Source organism: Dama dama, chromosome 26 (assembly GCF_033118175.1).
Source record: "Dama dama isolate Ldn47 chromosome 26, ASM3311817v1, whole genome shotgun sequence".
Taxonomy (NCBI): domain Eukaryota; kingdom Metazoa; phylum Chordata; class Mammalia; order Artiodactyla; family Cervidae; genus Dama; species Dama dama.
This window is the reverse complement of record NC_083706.1, coordinates 29,159,058-29,172,035: the sequence shown is the minus strand read 5'-3', so window position 1 is coordinate 29,172,035 and position 12,978 is coordinate 29,159,058. Positions and strand designations below refer to the sequence as shown.

The 12,978-nt window shown below is 41.5% G+C and overlaps 1 long non-coding RNA gene across 1 annotated transcript; it reads left to right on the top strand.

Moving 5' to 3' along the window:
• The first annotated feature begins 4,224 nt into the window (after window positions 1-4,224).
• LOC133047330 (uncharacterized) lies at window positions 4,225-11,055 on the top strand. The gene is made up of 4 exons (XR_009690720.1): window positions 4,225-4,488; window positions 4,902-4,984; window positions 5,449-5,627; window positions 10,830-11,055. It is a non-coding gene; the product is annotated as an uncharacterized LOC133047330 (long non-coding RNA).
• The last annotated feature ends 1,923 nt before the right edge of the window (window positions 11,056-12,978 follow it).

Below are 12,978 nucleotides of genomic sequence, written 5' to 3'. Positions count from 1 at the left end.
TAACCTCAGCAAGGGCCTCAGAGCACTCCAGAGGGAGCTCTGAAGCTAGAGTAGCCGTACGGGGCAGTCTCCCTAGGTGGTGCTAGTGGTGAAGAAGCTGCTCGCCAGTGCAGGAGACACAGGAGACGTGGGTTCCATCCCTGGGTTGTGTTGGGAAGATCCCCTGGAGGAGGGCATGGCTACCCGTTCCAGTATTCTTGCCTGGAGAATCCCATGGACAGAGGAGCCTGGTCAGACATGACTGAAGCGACTTAGCACACGTGCTTGTCGTCTGCCATTGCTCTGAGGGTGCCAGGTCTTTATGTCTTCACATTGACCCTACACTGATGAGTGCGGCATGACCTTGAGCAAAGCATCCTTCTTCAACCAAGGACATTCCCACAGATGTTTGTCACAGTGGTGCATCACAGTCCATTAGCAGACTAGTCATCCACAGAAGACACGGGCTCCAAAAATGTTGCAGGGTCCAGCCTGCCTTCCACTGCCATTAGCCTTTGAGTAGTACTGACTGTCCAGAATTCCCAGTACCCATTACCCTGTCCTCCTTGTACTTTTTTTCCTGAAAATGTTTGCATTTTAAAAATTGGTATTGAGAATGCTTTTCTGTCTCCAAATATCCCCCTTCGAACCTACTCTGCTCCCCTTGGTTCCCGTGTAAGTAAGCTTTGGTTGGTCTTTCACAGCTTTGCCCTTTTCTTTTCATGGAAATAACTAGTTTTCAAGGACTCAGAAACATTAAACAGTTATCTCATTGTGTGGCTTTGGGAACCAATGGAAGAAATGCTGGAAATGTGCTGGGAGAACTGTGTTATTACCTCTTGGGCCCCGAGCTCCTTGACTATAAAATGAAGCAGGACGTGCCCTGGGGTCTGATGTACGATATTAACATCCTCTGACTTACTTGGCTCAGGTGAAAAGAGACATAATCATAGCTCAGTTTGGTTAATCATAACTCAATTGGGTTTCCCTGATTGCTTAGCTGGTAAAGAATCCGCCTGCAATGCAGGAGACCCCGGTTCAATTCCTGGGTCGGGAGGATACCCTGGAGAAGGACTAGGCTATCCACTCCAGTATTCTTGGATTTCCCTTGTGGCTCAGCTGGTAAAGAATACGCCTGCAATGTAGGTTTCCTGGATTCAGTCCCTGGGTTAGGAAGATCCCCTGGAGAAGGGAATAGCCACCCACCCCAGTATTCTTGCCTGGAGAATTCCATGGACTGTATAGTCCATAGGGTTGCAAAGAGTTGGACACGACTGAGTGACTTACTTTCACAGCTCAATTTGGTTGCCATTTCAGTTTCTGTTCAGTTCAGTTCAGTCGCTCAGGAGTTTGCAATGGGCTCATTGCAACCCCATGGACTGCAGCACGCCAGGCCTTCCTGTCCATCACCAACTCCTGGAGTTTACTCAAACTCATGACCATTGAGTCGGTGATGCCATCCAACCATCTCATCCTCTGTTGGCCCCTTCTCTTCCTGCCTTCAATCTTTCCCAGCATCAGGGTCTTTTCAAATGAGTCAGTTCTTCACATCAGGTTTTCCGTACTCTGTGCCAAATATTCTTATCAAGGAGATGTGGTTTTGGACTGGACACTGTGGGGAAATGGTCTGTGCGTCCCTGAGAACGTCTGTTACACTGTACTTGGGAGTGGGCTGTGATTTACCATTCAGATGAGAGCAAAGAGCTCTCATTTTGAATGGCATTGATATATCAGCTCCTGTTCCTTGTGCTTACCAAATATTGACTCTAACCCTTATAACAAGACAAGGTACTATTGTTTTCCTCATTTCACAGATGGGACCGAATGAACTCCCCCAGATTTCTATTGCTGGTAGGTGGCCAAATGGGATTTGAACACAGGCAGATGGGTTTGCAAACACACAGACACATACACATATATACATGCTTTTATAAAATACATATTTTTAACCCCTGGGAAAAATTGTCCATCTTGTAAATTTGTTTACTTATTTGTTTACACTTTGCCTTTTCCCTGAAAGTATTTAAGGCAGTTTACAAGGATGCATAAAACTTGGCAGAAAAACTTGAAAGGGAAAGAAGTTCAGACTGCAGTTTTCTATATTTGCCACAAGAGGGAAGTATAGTATTAGAGAGCACCTGTGTGCGACCCAAGTCGCTCCAGTTCTGTCCGACTCTGCGACCCCATGGATTGTAGCCCACCTGGCTCCTCTGTCCAGGGGATTCTCCAGGCAAGAACACTGGAGCGGGTTGCCATCCCCTTCCCCAGGGGACCTTCCCGACCCAGGGATCGAACCCACGTCTCTTGTGTCTCTTGCATTGGCAGGGAGTTCTTTACCTCTAGAGACTGGGGAGCTACTAGCTGGTTATACCACTTGAATGTCAAATCTTTAGAAGTCACAAAGTAGAGCCAGATTTTCACAACTTGCAAAAGCAGCTTACTTTAAAGCATAATCATGAATTACAAATGACTGTGGCTTTTATCAACCTGAGATTTATCATCAAACTAATTCAACTTTTTTTCTTAATTGAAGTATAGTTGATTTACAAAGTTTCAAGTGTACATCAAGTGATTCAGTTAACTGAATCAGATTCTTTTTCAGTTTCTTTTCCATTATAGGTTATTAGAATATGTTGAATATGGTTCCCTGTGCTACACAGGAGATCCTTCTTGTTTATCTATATAACATACTGTAGTGTGTATCTGTTAATCCCTAATACCCAATTGATCCCCCCCCCCCCTTTCCCCTTTGGTAACCATAAATTTGTTTTCTATGTCTGTGAGTCTATTTCTATTTTGTAAATCATTTCATTTGTATTTTCTTTTAGGATTCCACATGTAAGTGACATCATATGATATTTGTCTTTTTCTGACTTCGCTTAATATAATCTTGAGGTCCATCCATGTTGCTGCAAGTGGCATTATTTCATTCTTTTTAATGGCTGAGTAACATTTCATTGTGTATATGTACCACATTTTCCTTATCCATTCATTATTGATATATATTTAGGTTGCTTCCATGTCTAGACTATGTGCTTCCCTGGTGGCGCAGATGGTAAAGAATCTGCCTACAATGCTAGAGACCTGGGGTTTGATCCATAAGTTGGGAATATCCCTTGGAGAAGGGAATGGCAACTCACTCCAGTATTCTTGCCTGGAGAATTCCATGGACAGAGGAGCCTGGTGGGCTACAGTCCATGGAGTTGCAAAGAGTCAGAAACAATGGAGTAACTAACACTTAAACACTTATAAATAATGCTGCTTTGAGCATTGGATGCTTGTATCTTTTTGTAATTCAACTCTTTTCCCAACAAAATAAATTTTCTATGTAATTCAAGGATAAGAGCAGAAGACAGGATTGCTAAACTTTAAGATTTCAGTGAGATTCTTATAAGTTCTTCAGTATAAGTACAGCTATTATTTGACTGCTAGAGAGAAGCATAAGGCTAATTATGAATAATAGGATTATAGTTTTTGTTTTTATGCCAGTAAAGATTAGTACATTAAAGTGGTGGAATTTTGGACTTCCTTGGCTGTCCAGTGGTTAAGACTCTGGGCTTCCAGTGCAGGGGGCATGGGTTCCATCCCTGGTTGGAGAACCCTCATAAGATCCCTCATAATGGCACCCAAAAAAAAAGTAGTAGAATTTTTTCCCCCCAGGTTGGGAAGATCCCCTGGAGAAGGGCATGGCAACCCACTCCAGAATTCTTGCCTGAAAAATGCCATGGATAGAGGCGCCTAGAGGGCTATAGTCCAACCGAGTGACTAACATTTTTACTTCATACCATAATTTACTCTTGAAAATATAGGTTTCCAAAGACACTGTAATTGTTTAAATGATTGCCCTCCCCTTCTACCCCCCACCCCCCTGCCCCCCGCTTTTGTATTAGCCCAGTGTCATCCTGCAGTGGAGAGAAGCCTTATCAGAGGCTAATCTGGAGAGGAGTATCAGCAATTTCAGGTCCATCTGCTGGGGCATGGAAGCATGACGTGGCACGGGGGGTCCCCTGAGCAGGGCTGCACTCTGGCCCACGCGGTTTCAGCCTTTGCCTAGGTCTCTGTCTGGTCCTCCCCACTAAGAACCTTGAGTCCCCCCTTCATGGTCAGGCTTTCAGCCTTGCCCTAAACAGCTGGTAGCCAGGGAGCCTGTGCTGGGTCTTTCCACTCCAACCCTTCTTCCCTGAGAACTAGACCATGGCTCCTGTCCTCCAAGATCCTGCTGCTTGTGGTCAGAGATGATGATAATCAATCATGATACCTAAACTCAAAAACTTAGTTTGTTCTGGTCTCTGAACTAGACATTTTACAAGTATTAACCTGTTAAGTCATATTCCTTTTTTACAGATGAGGAAACTAAGGAGCAGAGAAGTTAAGTACTTTACCACATTCATGCTACTAGTAAACTGCTAGAGTTCAAACTCTGGGTTCCAGAGTCTGAATTCTTTCCTGATGAACCAGCCCCTTCCAATGGATACCACTGCTGCCTCATCTGACGGCCAAAGGCAATAGGTAACATCTGGTCCCCAAAGTGCCAAGTTAGCATAATTCTGTGCTACGGCATTTGCTGTTTCTGCCACATGGGGATTCCCACTCACCCTTTAAGACTCAGTTTAGGGAACATTTTTCTCAGAAGCCTTATTTGATTCTCCCTCTCCCCTAAACCCTCCAGCAGACGTGACCACTTCCCACCAACTGGGCTTTCCTCTTTGCTGTTGTATTTGTTGCAGTTCTAATTGCTTCCGGGTCTGTTTCACCCCAACTCCACTGGGCACTTTTGAAAAATTATTTGTGTATTTGACTTCATAAATTAGTGAAGCAGGAATTAGTGAGCACTTCAATGTATTAAGAAGGTTGTTTAGGATAGAGGTTATCTCATTTAATGACAGCCCTTCGAGAGAGATATTTTTATCCTCATCTTACAGACAAAAATGGAGCTCAGAGGACTGCTACCAACTGAAAAAGCTGGACTCGAACCCGGGCTTGTCTGATCTCCAAGCCTATGCATGTAACTATTAGACTCCATGCTTTTCTTTGACAAATGTGATAGAAAATGATATGCTATAAATTTATTTAGTTAAAACAGCATCTGTTATTCAATAACAGACTTTATTCAAAAGTACAACAAATAATGCAAGTTAATGGCTCAAATTCAAATAGCTAGAAGAGTTATGAGCTGGGGTTTACACTAGGGCTGCTGAGGCCAGGGGCAGCTGCCCTCAGTCTTTGTGGCCCATGTTTGAAGGGCAAGATCTTTCTCAGGCCAGGTTTTCTTAACCGATAGATCAGGCTGGAACCACTGACTGCCTGAACCAATCACAGGATGGCAAGGTCTTTGGCCTTCACAGAACCACCAGCCTTGGGCATTTGGTTGACGCCTCTGACCATGTGAGGACCTCGGTGAGCAGGTCCCTGTCCCACACAGATTCCCTCCCACTTTCTGCTAACTCTGTGCCCTATGATGTACCACAGAAGAGCCTGCCTAAGAGTTGCTTCAGTGTCTTTGGAAAACCACTTCCAGCAAGAGTATCTATTTCTCCTCTGAGGATGAATCTGATTTCTGGAAATAGACAAGTGCCAAGTCTGATGAATGAATGGTTGATCAAGCTGAATGATATTACAACGGGTCACAAATGATGTCCGACTTGCAGGTAATTCAAGTGATTTTCTTGTAAGGATTGTCGTAATCTGCTTCTGAAGGCATTTTCTGAAGACTGGTTCCAAAAATATTTTTGAGCAGTGGCTACATTGGCTGCATTACCGGGAATGACTTTTGGAAGTAAAAAAACTCACTTAAAATGTTTTCAGTACAGAATTTCTGATAGAAGTGTCAGTATATCCGACACAGGGCTTTCCAATCATCCATGTGTTTTGTGATTGGTATTGCCTGTATAGCTGTTTGGATCTAAGATTTAAAATGTTAGTTTTAAAAAATGATAGAGTAAAATTTTGGGTGAAGATAATATATTCTTGTCTCCTTATGTCAAAAGCAGGTTAGATTTGACAGAAGCTACTGGAGTGTTATGGACTTCCCTCGCAAATCAGTGGTAAAGAATCGCCTGCCAATGCAGGAGACACTGGTTCAATCTCTGAGTCAGGAAGATCTCATGAAGAAGGAAATGGCAACCCACCCCAATATTCTTACCTGTAGAATCCCATGGACAGAGGAGGCTGGTGGCTGTGGGGTCACAAAGCGCCAGACTTGACCGAGTGACTGATCAACAATAACTGGAGTGTTACATCATAAATACATCTATTTACCTTTATTTCTTTAAGATATACATGGGAAGTTTATACTTATCTGCTATTTTCAACTCAAACTGCATATTCTGACCAAACTGAGTCATTAAAAAAAGTAGATGGAGGGTAAAATATCACAAAAGTTGATTTCTTTTCCTTTAATGAAATCTGTCTGTGACCAGGAATCCCTCATCTCAAAAATTGCTAACGTTGATGATAGTCAGCTGGACGTGAAAAGAAAAAAAAACATTATTTTGTCCACGTCAACCAGTCTTTGAGCATTTCATGTACTATATGCTATGTTGAGTATTAGTTTCATAGTTTTTATTTTTAAATTTATTTTGGCCACTCAGATTGCGGGATCTTAGCTCTGCTACCGGGGATAGAACCTAGGCACCCTGCAGTGGAAACTCGGAATCCTAACCACTGGACCACCAGGGAATTCCCAGTTTCATAGTTTTTCCTCCAAGCTTTATTTTGTAAGAATTCCAACTTTAGCCTTTTTCAACTTAATTTCAGAACTAGAGTTTGAGGAAAGCATATTAAAATGGACTGTGCATTCTGGTACAGTGGTCCTCCTTCCTTCTCCCTTTCCTCTGTCCTGATATGACAGGGGCAGTTGTGATGAATAGAAACAGTGCAGACTGGGCCCTGGGAGGCTGGGGAGCTAGTCACTGCAGTGACTCCAGTGTATTGATTTATATTAGCCAAATCTTAAATACCGTATCATAGCACTTATACATGGAATCTAAACAAAGAAACTTGTCTATGAAACAGAAACAGGCTTGCAGGCATCGAGAACAGACTTGTGTTTGCCAAAGGGGGAAGGGAGATAAGAGTGGATTGGGAGTTTGGGATTAGCAGATGCAAACTATTACATGTAGACTGGATAAACAACAAGGTCCTCCTGTATATAACACAGGGAACTATATTCTATATCCTTTGAAAGTGAAAGTCGCTCAGTCGTTCAACCCCATAGACTATACAGTCCATGGAGTTCTCCAAGCCAGAATCCTGGAGTGGATAGCCTTTTCCTTCTCCAGGGGATCTTCCCAACCCAGGGATCGAACCCAGGTCTCCTACATTGCAGGCGGATTCTTTACCAGCTGAGCTATCAGGGAAACCCCAATGCATCCTGTGATAAATCATAATAGAAAAGTGTATGAGAAAGAATGTATATGAATGTATAATCTGAATCACTTTGCCGCATAGCAGAAACTAACACAATTTGTACATCAACTATACTTTCATAAAACAAGTTAGAAAAATATTAGCCAAGTCCTTTAACATCTCTTGGCCTCAAATTCCTTCTCCATAAATGAAGACTTCGGAAAAACTCTAAAGCAAAAATGTTTTTTATTTTAAAGGTTATACCACTAATATATTATCCCTTATCGTAGAACAAATGTCTAAGTGTGTTGACAGTCTTTGGTTCGCTAGACAAGTCCAAGACGACACTTATTCTATTCAAAAGCCTGAAATAGTTTCTCTTGCCCAATTAATTCATAGAACATCAATGGTCCCTTAAGGACAGTGAACCATGAAACATTTCTATTTTCTAGTTATACCTGTATCATACTGGTTTATTCTTTTGGTGGTAAGTGGGGGGGCATTGATTTCTGTATTTTTGGTTTTAATAATTCATGGATGTATACTACCACCATACACATACTTATAAGTGTGTGTGCAGATGTAAGTGGCATGTCAGTAAGGAATTGCTTTATTCATAGGTGTATCCTTGGCAAATAGAACAAGGTCTGATTTCCAGGTACCATGCTAGGTCCTTGAGATGTAATAAAACACTTTAAAGATCATCCTAACTGCAACTCTTATTTAACCTAACTTATAATTATTGAAAGTTTACCTAAAACAGTTACTAAGATTTATCTAATTGGTATAGGACCCAGTTAATCTATTTTCAAGACACTTAGCTAATATGTTTTGAAGATCAAAAAACATTCTAGCTTTGACTGCATAGAATTTTCCAGAAATATACTGCTCTTCATAGAGATTTGTAATTTAGTTTTTGAGATCACTTGGAAGTTAGCTGCATGTAATTCTTTTCTCTTTGACCTAAAGGGATGTTAGGGATGGTGAATTTTAATAAAATGCTAAGATGTTTTCTGAAGAAAAAGGGAAATTTATTCACATAATCATAAAATTTCCAACTATAAGGGGAACAAACTCAAAATATACCTGGAATGAAATGAATATCCCTAAACAAATATTTCCTCCCAAATAAATAAATAAACTGTATGTACATTTAAGTTACAGTAGTAGAAGTAATATCTACTGATTCTACTGTATATTGAACATTTTAGGGGATACTTGGAATAACATATCCATTAGAGATTGTTGTTGCCATTCGTCCATCCAGAGAAGTTGGACCAGGGTGGTTAGTGAACAGATGACCTATTTTATAAGGAGGAGTTTACCCAATTTGATGCACTTAATTTGGAAGAGGAGATTGATAGAGGGCATGATAGATCTTTTCATGTGGAGAGTGAAAGTGAAAGTGTTAGTTGCTCAGTCATTTTGGGACTCTCTGCAGCCCCATGGACCGTAGCCTGCCGGGCTCCTCTGTCCATAGGTTTCTCCAGGCAAGAATACTGGAGTGGATAGCCATTCTTTTCTCTAGGAGATCTTCCTGACCCAGGGATCGAACTTGGGTCTTCTGCATTGCAGGTAGGTAGATTCTTTACCATCTGAGCAAGCAGGGAAGCCCCTTATGGAGAGGGGCCCATCTTACGTGTTGTTCCAGATGGAAGCGCCAAGCTCACAAGCGGAAGTTAAAGGAAAGCAGATGGAGGCTCTGAGTTACGAAGAGGCTTCTAACCCTGAGAGCTGTTTTACCTGGAGTCGAAAACTGTGAGGCTGTGGGATCTGGGTCAGACCCTCCCTTAATAGGTTGCAGCCTGATGGCTCTGTGATGTGGTTTGAACATTGAGTTATATTTCATTTAGAGTATCCATTTCCAATTGATTTGTGAGTTTATTTATAGTAATAACAGTCTTGATAATGACACAGCAGTTTCTCATTTAATATAATGAGTGAATTTACATTCAGTATAATGAAAAAGAAAGGTGAAAAAAATTTTTACTTAGAAAGTTCAGTTTAAGAACAAGATGAAATATTCTGATTAAGCTATGTGGAATTTTCGGGGACATATCACTGATTTTTTTCATTAAAGGCAGTCTGCAGCCTATAGCATTGGTGCACTTTGAAAAGTGACTTCAAGAAAGTGACATTATCCTCTTCTTTAGACAATCTTCCTTTCAAAGTTCTATTAATGTTATTTTTCACTCTTTAAGGAAACTTGAGGGACTTCCCTGGTGGTTCAGATGGTAAAGAATCTGCCTGCAATGCAGGGGACCTGGGTTCGATCCCTGGGATGGGAAGACCTCCTGGAAATGGCACTTGAGTGGGAATTCCCACTGGAGTGGGAATGGCAACCCACTCCAGTATTCTTGCCTGGAGAATCCCATGGACAGGGGAGCCTGGCAGGCAAAGTCCGAGAGGTCACAAAGAGTCAGACATGACTGAAGCAACTTAGCACGCAAGTAAATTTATGGTAGAAAAAGCCCATTTTCCTTTAAACTAGGTTCTATTTATAAATACATATCGAATTAAAAATGAGAAGGCAATATATAGTTTCAAGTTTATTAACAACATGTAAATTGCTAATGCTTTAAATTATGTGATATCTCAAAATTGAGTCTTTTAGTCATTTGTATTACTTGGGGGAAGTTCTCTGTATTTTCAGAAACAGCATAAGCCTTGTTCATGTGGGATAATGTAATGTAATTCCTGGAGTGCTTTTCATATCTAATATCATTTTTAAAGTTCAAAATGACTTTGAATTAGGTAGTTCGAATTACCCTTTGAAAGGGTAGTTATTGTTATCATTCCCATTTTATTGATGGTGATTCTGAGGCTTGAAGGCTTAAGTAATGTGGGAAGTCATATGTTCCAGTAGGAGGCTGGGAGCTGGATTCTTAAAAAACTTTTTTTTTTTTTATTGGCATATAGCCAATGATATATTAACAATTTTGTGACAGTTTCAAGTTCACAGCAAAGAGACTCAGCCAAATGTACACATGTATCCATTCTCCCCCAAACGCCCCTCCCATCCAGGCTGCCACTTAACATTGAGCAGAGTTCCCTGCTATGGATAACCTTGTTGATTATCCATTTTAAATACAACAGCATGTACATGGCCATCTCAAACTCCCTAACTATCCCTTTTAGGGGCTGGATTGTTGACTGCAAATCCCATGTTCTGTGGGCTGAACAGAATACCAGAGGTAAAAGGATGAAAAATGCAGTTTCTAAAATAATACCCATCTACTTAAATGTCAACTGTGACCATATCTTGTGCTTAGCATCAGCCTCAAGACTATCTGGTTATAAATGTTACTAAACAGATATAATCAGGCAATCCTCTTGTTTTCCCTGGAGTGATCCTCAGTTTCTCTATGAGCACTGGTTATCCATCTGAGATGCAGTTCTCTGTTTAGATGTTTTCAAAAACTTAGAGAAAAATATCAGTTGTTTCTGCTTCTAAGGTCCTTGTTCCCTCTCCTACTTCCCAAACTTTCCTCCTCTCTCCACAGCTCAGACTTCCTTTTGAACACGAAGGCAGCAAGAACCAAAAGCCTGAGGATCTGAGGGTTCATTACTAAGCCTTCCTCTGAATCTCTTCTGCAAGATTTCCAACTGACTTCCACAGCTGGAACAGAGTTGCTTCTCATTGTTTCTTTACAAGGACAGTTAAACATTGACTTTTTAAAAAAGTATAGAGGTAACAAAATCATATTATAATCATGAAATTTTGGGAAGCCCTTGCTAATATGACTACTTAGCAATTTACCATAATTTAGTTTGACCCTTCTTTCCCTTTTTGTATGTTGTGGGATAACCTAGGGTTGGCTGTTTCCTGTCTTTCTATGTTGTCTTTGTGAAAAGAATCTGTTCAATTTAGTGCTGTTGGGAGCAAAGTAGAAGTTACTGACACCTTCCCTGGGGATTTGGAAGAGAAGCTCTATGAATTTAGCTTCTGCACCGAAGGACTTAATGAACCATTTCCCCAACAAAGCTAAGTTCCTCATCCCACCTTCAGAAGAAATCCTCATGCTAGTTGCTAAGAGAAGACAATTTTTTTCACATTATTGTGATTTGCAATCATACTGCACTTATAGTATTTTGTTCTTTCATTAACATTATCATCTAAATATTTCCCCTTTCTCTACCTGCCTTCTATGTCCCCGGCTTTTAATGAATGTACACTACATCCATGAAGATGTATCCTCTCATGCACTTAGTCATTCTTCTAATTGTTGGACACTTAGATTGTTTTTCTTTCATTTCTGATTAACCAATAATGAATATTTAATTTCCACTGGGTTGTTTAAATTTTTAAAATTTTATATTTCATCTTTTTAAAGGTATGCTTGGTTCACATGTACATGTAAAAATGTAAACATGATCAAAAGATTCATGAGTGAAAAGCACATGCCCCGGCCCGCAGCTCTCCAGGCCCTCTATTCAGAAGCAACCATGGTCATCAGGTCCTTCCAGAGGTACTCCATATACTCTATGCAAGGATGTATATGCACCTCTTTCTATTTCACTCGTCCTGGCTATAGGGCTGCTGCATACAGTGTGTGGTTTATGCAAGGACCCTACCCTGAGGCTGCTTCCACTTAGAGAAAAGGACACGGTTTACTCCTACCAAGGTACTACCCACTGTCTAAGCCTGCAGGAGGCAGAGGAGCCAGTTTTATAGACTAGAGCCCTGGGTGGTTAATTCTGTATTTAACTAGTTATCTCTTGATGGTAATTTGAGTTATTTCCTGTACAGACTACAACCTTGCACCAAAAAATGTCTATATGCACATCTGTGGATTTAATTTTTGGAAGTGCAATTGCTGACAAAAAAAGCATATGTAACAGTACCCCCATTCACACTGAGGAAGTTCATGACCAGAGCTGGCTGGAGATGTAAAGACTTGCCTGCTTTGGAGACTTTAAGCAAGGGGATGCTTCAGGGAGCTTCTGAAGGGCCGTCCAACCCTGTCAGGCTTTGGAGCCAGCTGGCCTTATTTCACTGCCCCTGACAAGGATTTAACCCTTTGGTTCTTCTTCAGTTTTCTCACTCTAGAAGAGACCATAGCACTCAATTCACAGGGCTGTTGTGAATGAATTCATACAGAGCTCCTCAAACAGTATGTTGAGAAGTGCTTAACAAATGTGAGCTGCTATCGTCATTGCCATCATCATGCTGTTCCTGCAATTCTGGGCAGGCTCTCTGAGAACCTCAGTAAGGCCTGAGACACTTTCAAACTTTAGGTCCTTTTGATTTAAGTAGCTAGGAGCCTGGCAGGCTACAGTCCATAGGGTTGCAAAGAGTCAGTTCAGTTCAGTCGCTCGGTCGTATCTGACTCTCTGCGACCCCGTGGACTGCAGCATGCCAGGCCTCCCTGTCCATTACCAGCTCCCAGGGTTTACCCAAATTCATATCCATTGAGTCAGTGATGCCATCCAACCATCTCATCCCCTGTCATCCCCTTCTCCTCCTGCCTTCAGTCTTTCCCAGCATCAGGGGCTTTTCAAATGAGTCAGTTCTTTGCATCAGGTGGCCAAAGTACTGGAGTTTCAGCTTCAACATCAGTCCTTCCAATGAACATCCAGGACTGATCTCCTTTAGGATGGACTGGTTGGATCTCCTTGCAGTCCAAGGGACTCTCAAGAATCTTCTCCAAC